Raw genomic sequence first — 23,352 nt, 5'->3', positions numbered from 1 at the left:
CGTGTCTGCGACTGTATAGGAGGGTAATATGGTGATAGCTACCTTATACTTATTCAATCTATTCTGGACTGACCGTTCCACTGGTATCAATGATTACATATCTGGTTGACACAAGAGAGAATGATGACAATGTATGAGAGGCACTTAGAAAATAATGAGAATGGATCCTAATGTTCTCGCAAATTTACCCAAGACAGAAATGCATATCAATGATACACAGCACTCTCATGGTGAAGTTCCCGTTTCAATTACTGTAGTGATCGCAGTTAAGAAGGTTATGACTTATACGATAGTTTTCAAGAGTTGATTCATGATATCAAATAATGATGATAATTTGAATGAAATGAACACCCTGATTCTGATAAGATTAAAAATTCTGTAGGTCACAAAATCACAGTAAAAAGCTGTAAAATTATATTTTCCTTATTATCACCCCTGTCCCAAGCTTCATTTGGTAACTGAAAACAAAAACCAGAAATTGAACAAAAACGCAGAGAATATCCAATTAAAAAGCTCTCAGGATTTGTGGCTCATATCACACGTGTCCTTGTCAAAACTAAGATCAGCGTCGGATAGGACGTTATGGCTCCTTTTTAGGAAGACGAAGAACCCGAAAAAAAGGACATTTCATGTGAGTGCGATAAAGCTTCACGCACTCAATCCGAACATAAACATTGACGGTGTGTAGTCTCGTGGCGAAGTCCTCTGTCTGCAAACAACAATTCAGTCATCATAATTATTTTCATCAGGAAGACACGTAACGACACAGGAATGACGTCTAGAAGCCATTTTAACAGTTTATGAATTCTTGCGGTATTGAAACAAACAACAGGTGAATGTACTGTTACACAATAAAGCAAAGAGAACGCAACTATAATATTGAGAGAAAACGGACACAAAAATGTACACAATGACAAACTTGAAATAGATCTAATCGATACAGCATAATGTCATTATATTATGAAAAGTAAAGGAAAAACGTGAAGAATTCTGACCCCAGCTTTTGAAAATACATTTGTTTCTTGTTTGCTTTGTTTTTTTCGGGTTTTTTTTTCTGGGGGGGGGGGGGGGCGAGCATCTTGCCACTAAACTCCAGTATAAGTGGTTCATTGATTCATTGATTTATTCACTTTTTTATTTATTTATTATTTGTTTATTTATTTATCTACTTATCTACACCTATTTATTCATGAATTTATTATGTATTTATGTATTTCTTTATTCATTCATTCAGTTGTTTAAACAACAAATGCAAAAAAAAAATACGCAATACAATCATTGACAAAAAACATAGGCCTAATAAGATAATGCAAGAAAAAAAAAAGATAATGCAAGAAATTGGGTTGAAAATGAAATAAAAAGCGAAAAAGAAGGGAGCATAACGCTAAAATGGCACATTATGAATGAAATAAAAATACGACACAATCACATTCGTTGAATGTATCGATTGCTGACTTCCGTTCAAACCTGCACTATTTCTGAAATGAATACGTCAGTCTTATCGTCAACGTGTCTTTCAAATCTTGCATAGAGGCCGAATCGTCTCGACGAGTTTGGTGAACGGAGTAACAGCACATCTGCTGGTGAGAACAAATGATAGAATGATGCTGTCTGTTTATATGACAGGCATAAAAATATGCTTGAATTGTACGATTGAGAAGTTGTTTCAATATTTTCCCCACCATGGTGTCTGGTCATGGCGTCTAGCGAACATCGTATCTAGGTGAGCTACTAAGACGCAAAAATATACTCTGGTGCCTGAGTTCTTCAGGTGTATTGGTATATAATGCTCCTCTAGGCAGGGGGGATGAAGGGGGGCTTTAGCCATGGGATCAGGGGATGTCGCGACTGAAATCCCTTTTCCGCCACAGGGTCCTCTCCCCTCTCAAGCCGTCTGAGATACTGTCCAGCTAGCTGCATCTTTCCACTCCAAGTCGGATGGGGGAGGGGTAAGAAAACGACACATTGTGGAAATGGAGCCAGACGATCACGAATTTACAATGATAATTATCAAAAGATGAAGAAGAGAAAAAGAGAAACACACTAGTGTTATAATTATGGTCGAAAAAGAAACGTTAAGTCAGCACTTTCATGTAAATCACTTCTACATGTAACAGATGGTAATGGGGACAACTTGCCCTCTGCAGGTAAATCAAGTCCCGCGCACATGCGAGCGGGAGCGGACATGAGCGTCTACTCTGAGTAATTATAAATTGTACAACGTGCCCTCAGTACACCTTCTTTCTCCCTTCTGTCTTATCATCATTGGATTACAGATTGTGATACTCAATGTCTAGTGGACGTCCATGCAGTAAAGGTCTGATAGTTGCCTACCTGTGTTAACAGTTATACGTTGAGTGTGTTTGTGTTTGTGTGTAAAAGCTTTTGATATCATTAGGGTATGTGCTGCATCGTCCTACTTCAATTTTTCTTTTCCAACAGATCAGAAAAGTAGGAGAATACTAGTATCCCACCTACCCACGGCGCACAACGTTTAGGGCAAACGGGGCTGCAGTGGTCGCAGAGAAAATGTTTATCAGCAATCTACAGTAGATAGCTGTAGCTTTAAGCTACAGATGATAATATCATGTTATTCACAGCCTGAGCGAAGCCTCGAGGCTTTTTTCTCATACAAATTCAATTCCACTTCCCATACGGTATATGGCATTACATGTATTCTATCTAATGATTGTAACTCACTTTGTTTGTACTGTAAATGTAGTGTTTTGTGTATCATGCTGTATTGCTTTTTGTTTTGTTCTTGCAACTGTATATTTGTTCATCTCGTTTTTTATGAATATGAATTGATTTACCACAAATGCATTTTTTTAAATTGATTATCTGGGTCGGCCAGATTTTAAGGAAACTTTTAATTCCTCGTTGGCTGCTTCCCTCCAGCTTTATGTATTCCAAAGTTCTGTTTTTACTCTGTGTCTGTCATGATTGTTCATCAATTCCCTGTTGGGTATTTTTTTTATGCTGAACAAATAAAAAAATTCAAATTCAATTCAAAGAGTATAAGGACACAAAAGACACATCGTACCGCGCCTTTGCTGAGCACATACACTTGCACCAGCACTCACCTCACCCCTTTATACCTAAACAATGTTTTGTTCTTATCAGAATACGACGCCAGAACACGGATAATCTTGCTTCTTTTTCGCTATGTACACACAATATACGCTTCATACTTTTTATGTTTTTTTTTTCTTCAGGCATTCGTCTCGTCAAACTATTTGCTAATTAAGACAGCCTTCTGCATTCCAATCTCACAACACATTCTGCCATAATTCAGTCATATCACTGTTTATTTCTTTATTCTGAATAGCTCTGAATCAGCATGTCTTTTTATTCTGTTATCAGTCTGTTGTACAAGTAAATTCTATTCATGTTCGAGTGTCTGATAGTAAGTCTCATTGTTTTCAAAAAATACTGTATTTCACTTCTGATATGTTCAAAGCAGAAAACTGTGAATACATTTTAAATTTGAAGGAGAGGGTATACATGAATCCATGACGTATGACTTTCTGAAAGAGATATTATACAATCAAGCATGTATACAATATGCATAATATGAATAAAATTATGCACAGTCGGTCTAAATGCTTCTTTTTGTTTTTCTTTCGAGCTTGTTAAATAATGTAGCATTGCTACTTAGTGAAATGCAGTTTTGTTATATTGAAAAACTCTTGATGCAGTTTACGGAAATGACACTAATTTGTAACGTTACAAACTTTAACCTGTAAGTTATCGTATGAGTGAAATCGAGGAATACGAAATACTTCCGTAAATATGAAGTTTTATAACGTGCATGTCATCACCTTCGGAGCAATTCCATATTTGATTAAAGTCTTGGGATCAGAAATATTTGAATCCTGGAAACTTGCAAGCTGTCATCGCACGAGGACCTGTAGTCTCAACGCAAAACCCGGGAATAGCACAGTCACAGAGCAGAAAGTAAAATTGAACGCACAACATCCCATTGATATACCGCAATGAGCTGACGGTGCTCTTAATTCTCCACTGATTTCAATTTTACTAATTACAATATAATAGCAATTCATCATGAAAAGACATAAATGATAATAACCAACAGATGACGATGAAACTCGAAAGTGCAATTCTTCATCACATCATATTCAAACTTAAATATCACTGCAAGATGGAGACGAACTGTGTGATAGAAGTAAAGTGCCAATCAGCTGCCAATAGTGAACCCTTTGATACATGCACGATATACACGATAGAGTGGATTGGAAGAATGATTAACGCCTTTAACGGGTAAATTGAAATGCACTGTGTACGGAGAGACCCATGGTAATTACAGATGGATACAAGCAGTGCTTAATTTTCATGCTATAGATGTTTTTTATAATAATAAAATAATACATAGGACTTATAAGGCGCCAAAGCCATCTAATAATTAAGTGCTCTAAGCGCAACTATGTCCAAGATACGAATTGCATACAGGTATATAAGAGAAAGCAAACGACAAAGTGAAACAGTACAGGACATACATGAAAAAATGATAATCAATTATTATAAGCCAACAAATACTTCTTGAGATCATGATTTTTGTACACGTCACACTGACTGTCGTCTCGTGACGAGGCTAGTATGAATGATGATTTGCCATTATATGAGAAGACATGACATTCGTTCAGTTATTTATATCTTTCTTTCACCTCAAAATACGCGTTATGGGACTTTTGGAAGTATATGGCACAATTCGGGAGACCGAGCTCGGAAACGGCAGTGTATAAGATCTGTCAGCGAGGTGCTAGGATATAGGGGTGATGCCAGCCGCCAGTACGGCCATGAACTCTTGCTAGGTCCAGCCACCTATTCCAGCTGGTCATATCCAAGCTATACAGTATACGTGCAATGGCAGTTTCACTATTTTCCTCCAGCAAACGATATATTAATCAAAAGAATGAAAAAGAAAAGATCGAGATGAAACACAAAAGTTTTGATGTCATAGGTAAACTGTCCTTGAAGCAAAAGACTTATGTCAACAGAAGAAAAAAACAAAACGTTCTCGACTTTTAAAGTAAACAACCATAACGTCGTTGATGGTCTTTGGATTGTATTATATGATAAGGACTGAATCAAATTATTAGATCTATTGTATTTTTTCGCTTTTTCATGTGCTATGTATACATGTAGACTCTAACACAATGTTCGTAATTATTCTATAATAGTATTTTAATTCAACTTTTCTAATCTGTATCAATGTGGTATTAAGCGCTACAGAAATGTTATTATCGTTATTGTCATTATCAATCACTTATATTCCTTTGACCCGTGAAATTTTAGCATCCTTTCGTGAGCTATCATTTGAACATTGTTTATATAGTATGACATATTACTCAGTTATTATATGAATACCGTTGAAAAAACAACCACTTGATAATCCCACACTATTTTTTCTGCAGATGCTACAATTCTTTCGTTGAGTTTCCTTATAGTTTACATCATCACGTAATAATTCTGATTGAGAAAACATCGTAAACTATTTTAAACGGACTGTCTGGCTACCATTAAGCACTGCAGATATTTGATTTGAAACAATCTATTCCTACGTCTATAAAAACCTGACATATCTGTCGAATGCATTAAACTTTGCGACCATTTCTGGTTCACAGTGGCGTCGCTTTGCAATCACTTTGCAGCCTGTAAAAAGGCTACAGACATTTTGGGAATTCGTATTCCTGTCTCCCACCAACTCAGCATTGCCTTCATCCTAAATAAGGCGTCCAGGCCGACCCCGGTCATCAATCAAGCTACAGTCCCACTTGGCCGTAATTTCCGCGCATAAACGTTTCCAACCAAATATACAAAGCCTGAATAAAACGTCATCATGTATCACAAAAATAAACACGAGCAAAGAGAAAATGTTACAGGATCCGCCATTCCTATTGGTAGCGGAAAAAAAGTATAAGGTGTTGTAAAAAAAAGAAAAGAAAAAAAGGAATATTGACTCACTCAGTTAAAATTCGTTATGCATTGTATCATTATAGTCGTATACTACTCTGAACATGAAATAATTACACAATCATGATTGAAAGTATGTAAATGAGGAGCAATCACAAAGACTGACAACTTGCTGTATATCCATTCCATCTATGACATATATTCTAACAATCTGAAGAAGGGGAATCAAACTTCTGTTGATTCTCTATCAGCCCTCTTGAAACGTTGATCTTTTCTTCTAAGGATGTTTGGACAATATGACAATCAAATATCGAATTAGAAAAATAAAGAAAAACAAAAACCTGAAAATAAACAACAAAACAATAACTTTGGAATATCCTACTGTCAAAAGGAGGACGAGGAGGGTGAGTCGATATTTTGTGCGACACCGTGTTCTAACTCGACGACAATCTGGCGGGAGAATGAATGGTTATTATACTCCTTCCATTTCGCGTTATGAATCATGAGCTTAAAAATCACAACCTATATACCCCTTCGCTTTCTTACAATGTGCAGGCCAACCACCTAATCATCTTGCGAACTGAGGTTTGGGGGAGGTGGAGATAGAGAGAGAGAGAGAGACACCGATTGGGGGGGGGGAATCACGGCAAGGAGTAAATATTTAAGACCTGGTGAATGAGGGGAAAAAAAGAAGGCATTATCATTAAAAAAAAGAGTGGAGGAAAATAGAGATGAGGCAGTTGAAGAAAACAAAGAAAAGGATGAACACAAAAATGATACAAAGAAATGAGAAAGAGAAGAAGATATAGGGAAAGAAAGGGGAGAAGAAGATCATGAACAGAAGAGAAGGAGGGAAGAATATACACCACAGATTTATTTCTGGGATGGAAATTGATCTTCATTTGAGATTGAGCACATACGAAAAGAAACATACAGTAATAAGTCAGTAGAAATGAAGGACTCATTAATAATGTAAAGATATGCTTATATGCAATAGTGATTAAGAAAAAGCTTTATCAGCGCTCATCAAAAATAACCAAATGGAGTTTCCTGTCAGAGGACAAAACTTCGATATTGTATCTGATGGAGAAATAGAGCAAAGGAAATGGGTCTATGTCGTATCCTGGAATACCAGTTGATAAAATAGAATGAATATGTGCGCATATTTGAAGATGGGGAAGGGAGAGGGGGTCTCTTTAACATGTGGTCACCAAGGTTTCCGGTGTGGTGGACTTATCAGATGTGGTGCGAAGCTTCGTATATTTACTCAAGATTGAGACCAGTTCCTGTCTACAGAATAATAAATTTGAGACTCTGACTGCAAACTCCATCCACTCAGTGATTTTATTTCTGTCCAATTCATACACACGAATGATCGCGTCATCACCTGCACTACTACCGGTAGAATATCAGGGCCTTGGAACGAGTATACACTTCGTTTGAAAATTTTGTCCGCCTGGGTTTGGGAATTTAGTTAATTTTATCCAAAGGAAAAAATGGGGGTATGGATTGCGTAATGTTTCTGTATATTATGTAATCTTTCGAAAGCGGCAAAAACAAACAAAAAGCAAACAAACACAAAATAAATGAAAAACAGAAACCAATAAACAAAAACAACAACATGTAGAAAGCCGAAGTGATGTAAAAGCATCGATGTAACTTATCGCTGTTGTGGCGACAAAACCTTGTATCTCAAAAATGCCAAATGTTCAGGAGAAAAAAAAAAAGAAACATAGCAGCCAAAGCACTACATTGTATAACACGTGGGATCGCCTTTCCATTCACATGCTTGACATTTTTGGAGGTAAGACCCCCATTCCCCATTCTCATCGGTCACTCAACGGAAGCAAAGTTTATCGCTTCCGGCCACCAACCGAAGTGTATCGGATCGCAGTCCGATGAATCCGACTTGTGTTCGTCGACTATCAGGTCAGTGTCAGACATGTCCTGCAGTGATCTGATGAGGCAAGATTGTCCTATGATGATTACGCGAGACATGTTTGACACTCACTTGATACTAGTAGGCGACCAACCAAGTCGGATTCTTCAGACTGCGATCCCATACACTTCGCCGGAAGCAACAAACTTTGCTTCCGATGAGTGACCGATGAGAAAAAAAAATCTCTGTGGAATGGGGGTTTTAGACAGCTTTGGACAGGACGACGCTTAACCGATCATCTGACAATGTTCTTGATAAAAAAAGTTTTCATCAAATATTGAGATACAAGGTCTTGTCACACAGCGACGTTATGAATGTGTCCAGATTCAAAAACTTACATTTTTTTAATGTTAGTATTGTCGTCATGAGTTTTAATTGCTTTTTATCATTTTGTAACATTTTCCACGCCTTTTTTCTAGAAACTGCGGGCTCTTTGTAAGGGAAGAGCGGGGGTTAGCATGACATGTCTGATCATCCTCCTCCCCATCTTCATTACTCCTGTAGGATGTACCATTATTTCCGTCTTCCATGGCTACAGAAAGCTCCCGTACTTTAGAGTCCAAAAACAAAACGTAAGAGAAACTTCACAAGAAAACACCATTTTCCAGAATATCTGCCCAATGGTGCCGTGTTTTGTCGCCTGCACGAAGTGAATAAATCTCATGAAAAGATATGCAATATTCGCATCACAGAATGACTTTGCTTGGTCTTGTTTTGAACAATTTTCAAGCGCTTTTTGGTAAGAGGTTAGAACGCAAACAAGTGTAAACGGTGAAGGTATAGAGGGTGAATGTGCAAGTAGTGGCTAGTATAATTCCAGGTTGTCTGTGACTTATTATCTCATAAAACTCTCGTAAACGTGCAACATTGCTTACAATATCCTCACGTTGTGGTAAACGACAAGGGTCATTCTGTGCCGTAGCTTGTTACGGAGACCAGAGGAAACGTTGGCCAGATGGCAAGTAAGAAACATGACAGATGCTAAAGACAACACGTAGACAGACACGAATTTTTCGGGCAAACGTGACCCAATGTTCAAAGGTTGCTCTAAAGGGGCCTCGTCAAGTTCAAAGCTAAATATACATTCGGAAGACGTTAAAGAGGAAGAATCTCTACAAATGGGGGCCACCCTTACGGTGTAAATATATAAACACGCTGGCGCTTTGTCATTTTTACAGCAACCTCCCAATATCTGTATCGCCTATATTACCTATGATTTTCGGTTCGTACGCTCGCTGGAAGAGAGGTATAGACTAAAGGAAGTTGCTCACTTGGAGAAGAAGATATAGCCGCAGCGTTTAATTAAACAAACAAAAAGTGACGTTTAGAGCCCAGATTGGGCTCTCGTTTTCTTGAGAAACTGATTGATGTCTGAGATGACAAGGGAATGTCAATGGTCTAAACTTTGGATACTTGAAGACATCCAGGCGGCATCTCTTTCTTCCTGAGCAGAGAAAAATATTTGAGGTTGTGGCGTATTCCATGTACAGCCATTCGTCAAAGCACTCCCCACTCGGAGCTGGTCTTTCACACTCACTACTTGATGGTAATCATAGTACTCTGGGAGACAATACGTGACTAGTTCATACCTTAAAATGGCGACGGGTTAAAGGTAATGAATCTATTTGGCCAGTCATGGCGGAAAATGGGTTGGAAAAGAGGAATACGATCGGCTTTGCTTCGCGGCAGGAGACTTGTAACTCTGTGTCTGCTGAGCTAAAAGATTTCGATTCAAATGTCTAATTTGTTTTGATTTTGAAATATTCATATTTTTTCGTCTTTGTAAGCAGCGCGCTTCATTTTATTTTCTTTTGTACTCTCACATTTCTCATTTTCTTTGAGCATAATATGTTCAAGTAGAACAGGGCAGCAACTTCACGCAACAAGAATTGAAGTATAACACAAAATTACTATTTTACGACTACTGTATCAGTTGATATCTACACAATGATGGAAAAAGAGAAACATGCACAATATATGTACCGCACAATATATTGAAGGAGGTGTATGTTCTTCGCGTTGAGAGAATACTACTATGACCTGTCAGCCGTTCAACATTCATTGTCCTAAGTTGTTATCGAACTACTTCTTTAAATGTATTAGGCTTTAAAGAAGGCGACCCACAGTTTTCAGCTCCACGGTCTGCATAAGCAACTCTCGATCTGTCCGTCAGAGAGGTAGAAGCCCAGGGGCGCCACGAAGAGGAGAATGAGACGACGATAATAGTCTTCCGTATGACACCTGTATTTTCGGCCTGCTTCAAACAGCCCCGATTCGGGAACATTAATCTGACGTTGTGGACAACCCGTCGAGACAATTTACCTGGAGTAATTGCAGCCAAGAGAGGCCCGCTGCGCAGCGAAGTCCGCGGCACGGTGTATTCAGCCACAACAAAGAAGCCAACCAGGATAGCGGTACTTTGGCTGAGAATAATCATCTTCTCATCGTGTCGCATGTGTTCAGAGTTAATTTCTTCTAAATGCACATACTTATAGGCTAACCCGTTTCCTATGGGGTTCTACAATCTCCATCGACTGCGCACAGGAGTCATTAGCAGCGAACTACATAGGTTCCCATGGACAATAGATTGATTAAAGTGTAGGCACGTATTGTGTCCGCGTGCGTGTATGCATGTGTTTGAATGTTGACATGGAATATCTTAATAATTTTAGATACATTTTTTAGTTCAACACAAAAAGATAGGCCCCTATTTCCAAATATAATGTGACAGTTTACATGAGGACATTCACGTGCATATTTGTTACACACGCTTTAGTAATTTTCACTGAACAGTAAATCGAATATGGCATTTACTTTTGTCAACATGTACGCAAGAGATTTAGAAGAAAATCTAGGAAAGACGTAAAGAATAAATGAATAAACAATCTGGGAAAAGATATAATCAAAACATATAAATGAAGTGATGTCGGAAATAATGTACTGCATGTTGTATAGAACGTGATGCAAGAAGCACGTTGTATAGCATTATATCCCATTTCTGTGAGTCATTCCGTGTCTTCAGACTACTCCTTGTCTCACCTGTTTCACTCGTCAGGTATCACGGCGAGTATGTGGACTACCTGCTGAATGGTGAATCGACTTATGCAAGCAACTAATATCTGTTAATACCATTCCTTGGAATACTCCTGGATCCGACGATCGAACCCAAGACTGAGGGGGTATAGATCACCATTAAAAACGTTTTCATGTTGATGTTGTTGTTGTTGTTGTTGTTGTTGTTTTGGTTTTTTTTTTTTTTTTGCAACACGAGCTAACATGGGGGATCAATTAGTTAATTTCGTAACATCTAAAACGTAACAAATTCGGTTCGTTTTTAAGCTTGTCGGTAAGTGTACTTTCTTCTTCTGTCAAGTCTGTGGTGCAAATTTATCTTATTCAAATTAAGTACTGACGTTATCGTTTTTGACATAATAAAGGGTAGAAATACATTAACTTGGTTTGATTCCTCGGGCGTGATTTGATAGTTTGACATCTATGAGTTGATTATTTATTATGCATCATGATGGTTTTTTTTTTTCAATTGTCCACTTTTTGTGCTTCTGAAGTTTTCCGTGATTAAGGTTTGTCACTGGTGTCAGAGGTTTTAACTGAAGCCCTCTGTCCAGGCACACTGAAACGTGACTAACGTATTCACGCTCCTACTTATGCTCTGCGTCCAAACTTTGAAAACAACCAGTTTCAAGGGCGCCTGCTCTTCATGATAATTGCGAAGCAACTTTTCATTTTTCCTCCACGGGAAGCCCCTCGTTAAACCTTTGAAAGAGATCTCATTATAGCAACAATCATAATCATATATAATCTATGATTAGGCGTCAAAACAAGTTGTTAACGGGTGATCGGATTTTAAACACATACGACGTGGGTCTCAAAATTCGAATCAGACAATTTACAAGGGATCACTATTGCTTCACTGACATCTGTGGTGATTAAAATGATGGATGAGAGGGTAAAAAGACTGCAAAATATCGTTGAATCAAAATGACGTTCACGTCTTCTATTCAAATGTGTGCCAGGGGTCTACGGAAGGGATTCCTGTCCCTTGGCAGCGCAGCGATGGGTGACGGGGCGGAACGAAACGGGCACCCCCGACCCTCGACTTTTCGAAGAACACCTACAATCACCGGACCCAGATAGACAGGTGGAAGAATGTATAAAACATTTCTTTTCAAAAGGGAAACAAGCAAATAGCAGAGAAAATGGAAGGAAATGAGATTTTTCCCTCCCTTTCTTTACAATGAGTAGATATGAATCACTGGAAGAATTGGAAGATCAATCAAAAGTTAGCAAAAAGAGACTTTGTTTGACGACTAAACCGCATTTCCGTGGTTTCATGACACTGTCATTTGCTTCCAAAAACGCCTGTCCATACCTCGATATGGCTACTTCATGGCTTTCAAATTCTATTTCCTATACTTCTAATTTCTACTTGTAAAAAAAAGGGCAACAAAGCTTTGGGTTAACTTAAAGAAATCTAAGTGGTCCTGAGTTCCCATTTAGGAGACCGTGGAGAGCAACGTAAAAGCTGTTCATTCAAAGCGACATAATGCATAAGACTCACATTGATACATTTCTCAGGGGGCACCATACTGCTGGAATTACGAAATGCAATGAGTGCCAAAAACTGTTAAAAATTATGACTGTAACTGTCAACATGCAATGAGAAGACCCTGAAATATTTCGATGAGACAGCAAAGAGATCTATTTTCGACTAATCATCTGCAAGCCTGTAACCATTAAGCTTTGTTCGAATGAATGCGCAACAGCTCTTGTTTGTAGCACCAAGGCATTATACAATTCCAACGGATACAAATGGAGAACTGACAGGAATAGCCTAAGGGAGACCCGAGGCTAACATTAGCTGATTTCTCTGTTTGTCAGAGAGCATGATCATCAAGTTCAGGGAAACCGCAACACTGCGCAGAGGAAGAACAGATCTCAGCAACAATGCCCGATTGTAGCCTTTTTTGTTCTTTATAATACTTGTCGATATTAATGACAACACACACGTTACAGCAAAAAATATCACCTTCGTAAGCAGATAAGGGAAGATTTGTGAGAAATCGAATTGCTGTTTCCGATTGGTGATTAGCGAAAACCTCACCAACTACAAAAATTAAGTCGCTTTCGACATTCGCGCGGAAGTAAGCCAATTTTAGCGCACACAACATTTCACTTTTGACCAATCAGAAGTCGCTTTTCCCTCAGTCGCTCCATGGAGGTCAGTGATTTGGGTTCAAGTCGGATGCTACTTTTCACACAGATGCGATTTCAGCTACTGGAAAATCCATGCCATCTGCCTCATTCTCATTAGCTGTTTCATTGTTCCTAAGGGGGAAAGCATCCCATGCGCCTTTGTTACATATCTCCTAGCAGTATAAGATTATAGCCTCTCCTCTGAAAATGTGCAAGACCATAGTCCATGAACTATAATCATTGAAAATTTCAAACATCTGTGATCTTAATTTCAATATACAAGAGTTCATGGACATGTCGGGCTGATAATATCCATTTTTATTACATATTCCCCGTATACTACTTTGAAATTTTCAACCTTTTCCCCTCTTGGCAGGTTCAGTGTCATCATTTTCTACTACCGCTTTAAGTTTTCAAGTGGTCGCCCGAGACGCGCTATTTCCGCCTGGATTGATAAAAAGTGTCAGGACGCCGTAAGTTATGGAGCATGAAAAATGAACGACATTTATTTTACTGCTATCCAGAGGACCCTATACGTTCAGTTGCTTGAGATTAATTTAGAGGTTCCATTAGTGTCCTGGTATGATCGTGCTCTTTTTTAGTCTCGTTCACCAACCAGAGTCTGTAAATTCTCTCTCTCTCTTCGATTCTAAGAGCTCGGGACATCACAAATCATTTTGAACAACGATGAAGAAGTTAAGTAAAGTTTCATCGAAGCTTCATGTTAAAAACAAAACAAAACAATGAATGTATGTGCCTCCACAATTTAGGTGAGGAAAGTTGATACATGGACAGGTAAGTGGTCGCTGTGTTATCAATCCTCATGATTTCTGTATAAAATCGAATCATTTTTGCACATAGACACCGTTATTACCGCCGTGGAAACACTGTCTGACTTCACAATTGCCACGATATCTATATACGGTGACGTCAGTTTGGCATGCAGTATTAAAATGTGCTTTCTTCTTCATCTTTTCATGACAATAGCTTTGAAATTAAAACATGTATGGAAAGTCAAGGAATTCCCTGTCGATGGTACGGTTAAGTCAAGGTTACACATCGATATTTACCTGTCAGAGATGGGTAGCTAGGATATGAATAATACTGCTTTGATCTAACTGGAACCGATCAGCACTGAGCGATTCCATGCAACGTTGGACCAATATGGTCCATGGGAAAATATATGTACACGATGGCTAATCAATCGTACGTGAAATCGTGATTTAGGACTTGTCAACGTTAAATATGCGGTAGTGCTATTAAAATCATTTTGAAATGTACGAAAGTATACACGTACGGGTGATACATGTCGACCGTGATGCGAATAGTGCATTCATGCTTGTGAGATCGTGTTCACCGGCGCACTTGGCTCTGCTTCTCGTCTACTGTCGCCTAATTCTGGCGGGAAAACATCGGGCAAGATGTATTTTTGGCCAGCGCATCTGGCTATCATTGCGATCTGGCCTTATGTAAACCAACCATCCATTTAGGAGCCTACTTAAGTCTCTCCACTCTCCACCAAAGCCGTCTCCAGGGACAGCAGGAGAAATCTGAGGTCTCTTTTTTGCCGAAATCTGAAGAAGAATTTATTTGGTACATGGCTCTGCCAGAGGCATATTTTGAGTCTTTCAATGCTGACTGACTCTGAACGTGATCTGATTAAGCGGTGATTTACACGTTTGCGTAATGCGTCCAATATTCAAAGGGCACAATTCAATTGTGCTTTATTTCCATCCAACAGAAGGTACATGTAATACAAATATAAAGTATATATCTAATAAATCACAAGACAAAACAGCAGATTTTTCTGTCATTTTTCCTCTTTGCGTCCGATCCCCGAATCGGAAGTAATGACTTTGAAGTCAAATGAAATTTGATCCTTGTTTGATGATCACAGAATATCCAAAGTACCTTTACATTCTGTTGTAAGTTCGATGTATTGAGTAGCCCACATTTCTGCAAGCTTGTCTTTTATACGTGGGTCTCTCTTTTCAAATCACGCAATTATTTTGAACAATTAGTTCCATAAGTATATGCACATGATTATATTGTTGTAATACATTACGTTCTGTTTTCTTTGAATTTGTATGGGTAACAAAAATGTGTTATTGGAAATAAATTTTAATTTGAGTTAAATTGAATTGAAAAAAAAGTATTGCAATAGTAAAGATGAGAGAGTTCCCTATCGTCTGCACACTCGTATAAAAAAAGACTAAAAAATTCATTTTATAAATTTGCCATATTAGGCGTATAATTTTATCGTCTAATTTTATCGTCCTATATCGTCTGCACACTCGTATAAAAAAAAAGACTCAAAAATGAATTTCATAAATTTGCCGCAGGAGTATAATTCTATCTCAGCATCAATCCTTTTGTCTTTTTAAAGTACTTACAAGTGATATTTATCGAGGACCGACCGATCGTCATTAATATTAAGAAAAGGTTATTTAAAAAAATCCCAACCGTCTTAAATAGGCGCTGATTCGAGCGTAATCACAGTCTTTGAATGATCCACAGTGTATAGGCATCCAATACATTTACGACGTTCTCAAAAAGGCTATTTATGGAAGCCCATTGAAAAAGAACACCTATCGATGTACTCGAGCAGGTATGTATCGCCATGGTAACTTATCGAAACACAGGTCCTATTCAGAAAAAATTACCCGTACTTCAAAAATATGAATTCGAGAATTAGACCAAAGAAGTCTAAAATAGAACCATCATACTAGATATGTGGGGGGGGGGGGGGGTGAACTGTAAGATTAAAGGAAAAATATTACTACTTTAATGGATATAATTTGTTATGGCTAGAGGACAACGATTTTGATTTTGCCGTTGACCCCATGAAACTATACCTCACATATTTGCCTATTCGTTTATTTGCTTGTTCACCTATATCTATTGATCAATTTTCAATTGGTTACCAATAGTGAAAACCAATATCTGCAGAACTATACAAACAAGGGGAAATGTGGTTTGTTGCGATCAAAGTTCAAAAGACTAAGCTGTATGTATATAGTCATGCAGACTATAGTCACTATAAATAGGAGAAAGTCGGGCAAAATGATAAGGCCGTGAAGGCGACTGTCCGACGAGAGAAAAAAAAAACACATTGATTAGCATTAATCATAACATTTTCAAGTACAGTGTATATAAGAATGTCACTTGCTGCTCTATATTGCTCACTCTTCTTTTAAACTCTACTCTACATTCTGAATAATGGAAATCATGCCGTCTTTGTGCACTCTCCTAGTGATACTGCACAGCCTGAGAGAAAGGCCACGGTTTTTATGTTTGTAATTATTTCATTACATGAGTGCTAGTATCATGCTCAATCTATAATCATCATTATCAGCGCTATGTTTTGATGATCATCATCGTTATCTATGATTACGTTCGTATTCAATCAATCCATCGCGTTATGAGGGCACTTGAAAGCGATGGTTCAAGAAGCCAATAAGGAACAATTCTAGTTCGGTAAGCTAAGAGGAATGCGAGACATGAGAGGTGGTGAGATAAACCCTTTAATTGTTACGAGATCTATAAAATATTACTGGTCGGATGAGATGAATCATAAACTATGCAATTTTCATATTTGCTCGTTTGGCTCGTATGTGTTTATCCTCGTTCGGCTATTGTTTGATGTTAAACGATTCTCCGGTTTCATTTGACCCTGCTGTGCACCCAACTCTAAATCATATCTCTTTTCACAGCCATTTGAGAATCGCCATCTGAAATTGCTCCAATTTAGTTTCCTCCTTCCGTTACAGTGATGTGAGAAGAAACAAGAGATGGAGAGAATTACGTAGGAGTGAGGATGCTTTACACTAGAGCTCGAGCAGGGATACAGCATTCAAGGGTAACCACTTTATACCGTCATTTTGTGGATTCAGGGATTGAGAGGAAAAATTTCGTATGACGACTCATGAAGAACATCAGTTCGTTGTTGCGCACAACTCACGACAATGCAGTAAAACAACAAAACAGGTCTGAAGGACTAACAGATGAGATGAAATTAATGATTTTATGTAGACTTACCACTATGAGATGAAGATATGGTGGCGAGGATGTCTTTGGCATTGCGTTTAATGACTGTAAGAGGATGAAAAATAGACACAGTATATAAATAAGGAATGGCATGATGAAATGATAGCCCAGCAAATAAAAGACGTTAGTAATTGAAAAACTATTTGATATTACATCACCATGACACCATCAGTGGCGCACGATGTTGAGAAAATTGTCTGTGCACTTGGTAAGTTTTCCCTCAAGGAAAGAAAAACGCGGTAGTATTTCTGCCACGATTACCGTAAGTCAGTGAAAGTTACCCTTCAAACACATGTGTTTGAAAGGTAACTTTCATCGCTCCAGGAGCTATTTTGAATGATCGCGGAGAAACAATAGAGACGCCGTGGCACTAGATATATGTGACCGACCTCAATCATACAAGTAAATGGGGTTCTACGGACTGATTGAATGCAAGCACAATATCTGTAGGCAATGCGACATCCCGCTGTGATATATTGCACAAAATGTTGTAATTACAGACATTTAACAGAATGCTCTCAAAAGTAACTGATACATAAATATGCATTAACAGCTACCATAAAAAAATGAGGTGGAAAGAAATGTATAGAACAAGAATGGCAGAGAGAAAACATGCTGAAAGAGATAACTGCATAGATATCAATGTCACTCATGTCTTATAATGGCAGAAATAACGGCTATACACACAGAGAAATTACGGTTCTAATTTGCACCCTAGAGGGTGCATATCGTTGTAACACCAGCGGCTCCATTTAGGGTTCTATTTTTGGGGGTGCTTATTTAGCACCCTATATTTAACACCATATATGGTGCATATTTGCACCCCTCCATTGGGTTCCCTTTCTGCACCCAATAGGGTTCATATCGTTGTAACACCAGCGGCTCCATTTAGGGTTCTATTTTTTGGGGTGCATATTTGCACCCCTCCATTGGGTTCCCTTTCTGCACCCCATAGGGTGAACAAAAATTCAGGTGCAAATTTGCACCCTTTCTGGTTCATATTGTTGTAACACCAGCGGCTCCATTTAGGGTTCTATTTTTGGGGGTTCTTATTTAGCACCCTATATTCAACACCCAAAAAGGTGCAAATATAGACCTCTATGCAGGTTTCCTCTTCTGCACCTCATACCTGCACCCATTATGGTTCATATTGTTATTGTTGTAATTTTGCACCCTATGGGGTGATAAAGTCACCGCAATATAGGATGCAATACAATTTGCACACGTCTCTATATAGGGTTACCTTTCTGCACCCCATATGGTGAAAATTATAACCTTTTTGTTAAAACCAAAATAATTATATACTGGATGCCTTCACTAACTTCACAAACAATTACCTAAGGTATACTGGATGCCTTCACTGACTTCACAATTAACTAAGGTAACACTCCAGACATGAAGCAAAATAGCATGCATACAGTAGATTTACACACAGTTTCTCAGTCAATTAAATCCACAATCTTTCGAAAACTGAAGTCAGAGACTTCAATTCAACAACAAATAGAACATAAACATGATGAATACAGTGCATACTTACATATAGATTATTAACATTTTAATATATGTCTCATGGAAGAGGGACAAGTTAACAGCGATTTTCTTTTTCATGGTTTACTTTAAAGTGAACATGAAATATACATTGTATTTCTACAAATTCTAATACGAGATGCATATTTTGTCATAAAAAGGGCAATGTAAATCAAAAATGTATGAAATTTGGTCAGTGCATTGAATAAGAAAAATAATATTCGTTCTTTCCATCACATGATTACCTTTTTCTTCTTTTAAAGGAAGTTACCACATTGACAAAAAGCACTAATTCTTTTTACTCAAAAAATCCCTGAAGCTTGCGCAGAGTAATAGTAAACTATGTGACAAATATCTTTCACATTGTCCTTCTACTTCTAGAATGGATCATAGATATGCACCTTGAATTTACCGGTACATCTTACGGTAATCAAAAGCACCTTTATGACGCTCTTAGACATTAACAGCGATATGTCAACTCTGATTTCTGGTACACAAGTTATTGCCAAAACAATGAAGGGTATGGCAAAGTTCTGTCATATATATTTGAAACTCATTACTTGTACTGACATATTCCATCCAATTCCAAGCTTGAGAGCTTGCAAATGTGCCCCATTATACAATTAGTATACTTCACATTTTGTTTTTCATATATAATTACACCAATGATAAGAAAGGTGAAAAAAAAAGAATTAAAAAATGAAGAATGCACATCTAAATTTGGTTACTTTTTTATGCACACAGCTAAAGATATGTCCCAGTTATAAATCTTGGGCAGAATAGCACATCTGAAAACACTTATCATTGCATCAAATTAACATTAACAATTCCACAGAAAATGTTAATTCAGAAAGGGAAAATAAGGTTAACCAATCAGTGGTATTACAAACTGGACATAAAGAGGAAGGAATATGTCTTGTGAGACAAGTTTAAAAACAAATTTTTTGATACATTGTGTTTTTTTTTTTCAAGCGATGGAAACAAGAAGCACATTGTACTCAGTAGACCATAAATATAATTACACAATGTATGCAGTTTAGCCCCAACATTCAAAATATTGTAAAGAGCAGTCGATTTTTCACATTCATAAAGCAGGTATTGGTATCGGCACCATCACAAGCATAATGATCAGGAGCAAAATATATTTTTATTACTATTATTATTATTATCATCATTATTATCATTATTACTATTACCATTAATATTTTACAGATTTATGATCATGCATGAGAAATACCTCAAGTGTTGATGTATACAGTCTCACAACTCTTCCAATCATTTTAACACTTAATTTTCACCAAACCTTACACAAATATATCAGCACTTTATACAACCTACTTAAAGAAAGCTTAAAATTATAATCAGAGTTAGAGGGCAAGTCCACCTTCATATAGACCTACATGTGGATTGAGTGAATGCGCTGCAATAAGCCAGTCCGGAGATAGCTCATGTGCACAAAGGTACAAATGACCTTTCATTTTTCTCAGTTGGTTACGCACTTCACTCAACTCAAAGTGACATAATGCAGCAGCTTGCCCACCATAGCCATTTATGGAACTCATATTCAAAGAAAGAATGAACCTAAGCAGTGTAGATGAAGTGACCAGTATGGTTCGTCAATCAACACTTAGGGAATCATCTATTTTATCAAGTGCTGTTTTGAATATGTTAACAAACTTTTTTTTTGTGAATTAACATTGCCAAATACCAGGCTTGCTGTCAAGTGGATGTACTGGCAGGCACCATTTATAAGAATTCCATGAATAATCCTAGCATTACAGATGCTTATCTCAGTGAAATTAAAAAAACAACCTGTCTCTCGGTACAAATAACCTTTTTTTCGCACATGCTCAAACTGGTACCCCGAACTGGCTTATACGATTAGAACACATCAGTAAAAAAATTGAAAAGCGGACATTCAATTCAAAAGTTAATAATCTTTAAATCCTTTGTGCAGTCGCATGCGTAGAACAATTCAAGGAAAACCTAAAGAGAATTTCACATTTCTTTTCTCTTAGGAAAAACATGCACATTTCCTCGACAAGTCACTGACGTAAGGGCAATGATAATAGTTTCTGCCTTCTTAAAGAGTGAAGTCCAGTGTTCTTTTATATGCAAAAAAAGTAGATATGATATGTTGAGTTTTCTCAGGTTTTGGAACAAACTCTATTTTTCAATCCTTATATCATACATAAAGGGTTTGTGAGAAAATCATGCTTTTGTCAAGTGTCACAAAGCTACTCCACTTATGACATTGCATTGCCAGAGATTGCCCAAAATTGACATACATTGTGTGGCTGTCTACTACAAAAAACATCAGGCGACTTATTTTTTTTTTTTTGTTCTCTACTTAAACAATCAATTCAAAGTGTGCAGGTGTTGTTGAAGCACTGAGGCTATCGATGGTGAAGAAATATCTAAAATATGAACAATACAAACTAACCCTATGTAGTATGAAATATAATGGAAAGCATACTTTGAGTATTTTATATCCATTAGCAGATTCATATTTTCATCCATAATCCACCCTCCCCCCCTAAAAAAGAAGAAGATAAAAGTGAATAGAAGTCAAGTTCTCTTAAGTTCGTTCTCTTGTATTTTTCTATTATATATTTCTTTAGAGTATTCTTGTAAACATTCAAGGCCAGTGCATTCTAAGAAAGGGAATAACCTGACAACAGTTTAAAAGACAGAATAAATAGTTATCATTATCTATGAAATTAAACATTTTCACATATATTTTGCAAAAGAAAAAATGCTAATCTTCATTTCATGGAGTGGCTTCATGCTCACCCTCGGCTAAAAACAGGGAGTTGATTACTTTCTGGATTAAAATGGAAAGATGTTTCTAGAGCCGTGGTGTTTAGCAATTCTAATGGGGGGGGGGGGGGGGGGGGGAGAGATTCAATGTGACCCGTCTCAAATTTTATATGGTTTAAACATACATGACATATTATAGGAGTCTCATTATTATGCCTCCGCCCTGAATGGTGCCGGAGGCATATGTTTTCAGGTTGCCTGTCTGTCTCCCGGTCTGTACGGATGTATCTACGGAAAGATTGATGGGCTTTCATCAAACCTGGTTCAGGGATACTACATGATGTTGATGATCTTATTGGCTTTTGGACTATATCTGCTAAAAGTCAAAGAAAATTTGAAAATAACTTTTTTGCTACTTCTCTAGTCAGGGAAATCGGTGTACTCGTGTGTACTGGTTGGTTGGCGCATTCAGTTGGATACAGCAAGGTTTCATCCTCTGCTTTCACAGGAAAGCCGACTCCCAACTTCTTGTTCTCGTAGTCAAGGTATATCTGCTCCTCTGCTTCAGCAACCTGCAGCTTGGTCTCATAGCTAATCTCATCTTACGCTGCATAAGTCGAAACTCCTCGAGCTCTAGTTTTTGATGCGTTTCTATAGCAGCTGCTTCAGCTGCCAAATAGTATGCCCTTCAGGCCATCACTCTCAGAAGAACTGGCATGGCTTCCACACTGACTCAACGAGGAACCAGGATTGACATCCTGAACATCTTCCATCTCCAGCTCTGGCATCCTATATGGCTCACCAGTCTCTCGAGGTTGACCTGCATCACTCATCCTGAAGACCATTATTGAACTTGATGCATAGCGAACTCGATGATAAATAATCAATCAAACACAGGTCCCTTTGGCCCAGTATGAGACCAAGCTAACACCATGCATCAGCATGGATCAGCAAGGTTCAACCTGTAATTGAATAAAACAAAGTTCAACATACAATCAATATTGGAATAGGCCTACATGTATCTACCTGCTAAAGTATGGGATCAAGTGGTTGTACTTCTGAAGTGATTTACCGTTTACATTACATACCTTGTTTGTGTGACTTATTTTATGTCATGTCTAGCACATGCAACTTCTCCAGTGGATATTATCTAAATTCACATATCGTGTATCATTGCTTATGCTCTGTGACTATGGCATTGCTAATTTATAACACACATTCTAGTTTCATTGATAGACAACAAGGAGTTATAAGGCCAACCTAAATTTTCTGACTTCCCATCTTCATACATGTCTTAAATTCTCCTAAATGAACCAGGAACACTATTGTTCTTCATTAGGCACATCATACATGCATACATCGTTCTTTCTGTCAACTTCACAGAAACCAATATCCAACTGAGCCTCAACTCGGCTCAAACGTAATAATTCCCATTAACGAAAATGATGCGACTATATCCGGTCACCTATTTACGTACATACCTTGGTAACTGCGTCCAGCAGCCCCATACGCATAGCGTAATTACGCTATGCGTATGGGGCTGTTGGTCGTAGTTAGTACCTTGGTTGAGGCTTTCCGTATTACCGTGCACTTTCATTGACTTATTCGCTATGCTTTACTGTAGGTATGATCGCACTTCTGACATGTTAGTACACATGCACCTCGATACAACTCTTTCGCATCAGTTTTCACCACTCAGCATTCTATGAGCATAATTCACACATATCATCATCGATTACTGTGAAATATTTTCAACGGAATTACAGTACAATTATCTACTCACAACGTTTGGCTCATCAAAAAGATTAATTCATCACCCCAACCTCACGGTCGTCTGTCCATTCCAAACGAGGAACTTCAGTAGTATGCACGTACGTATACCGTGCGACCTACGGCGTGGCGTGCGCATGCAATTTTAGCTTTGCCATTGA

The sequence above is a fragment of the Diadema antillarum genome, unplaced genomic scaffold, assembly GCF_040938485.1.
Source record: "Diadema antillarum isolate AM-2024a unplaced genomic scaffold, OU_Dant_1.0 seq00001020_RagTag, whole genome shotgun sequence".
NCBI classification, from domain to species: Eukaryota; Metazoa; Echinodermata; class Echinoidea; order Diadematoida; family Diadematidae; genus Diadema; species Diadema antillarum.
This window is presented reverse-complemented; position numbering follows the sequence as displayed.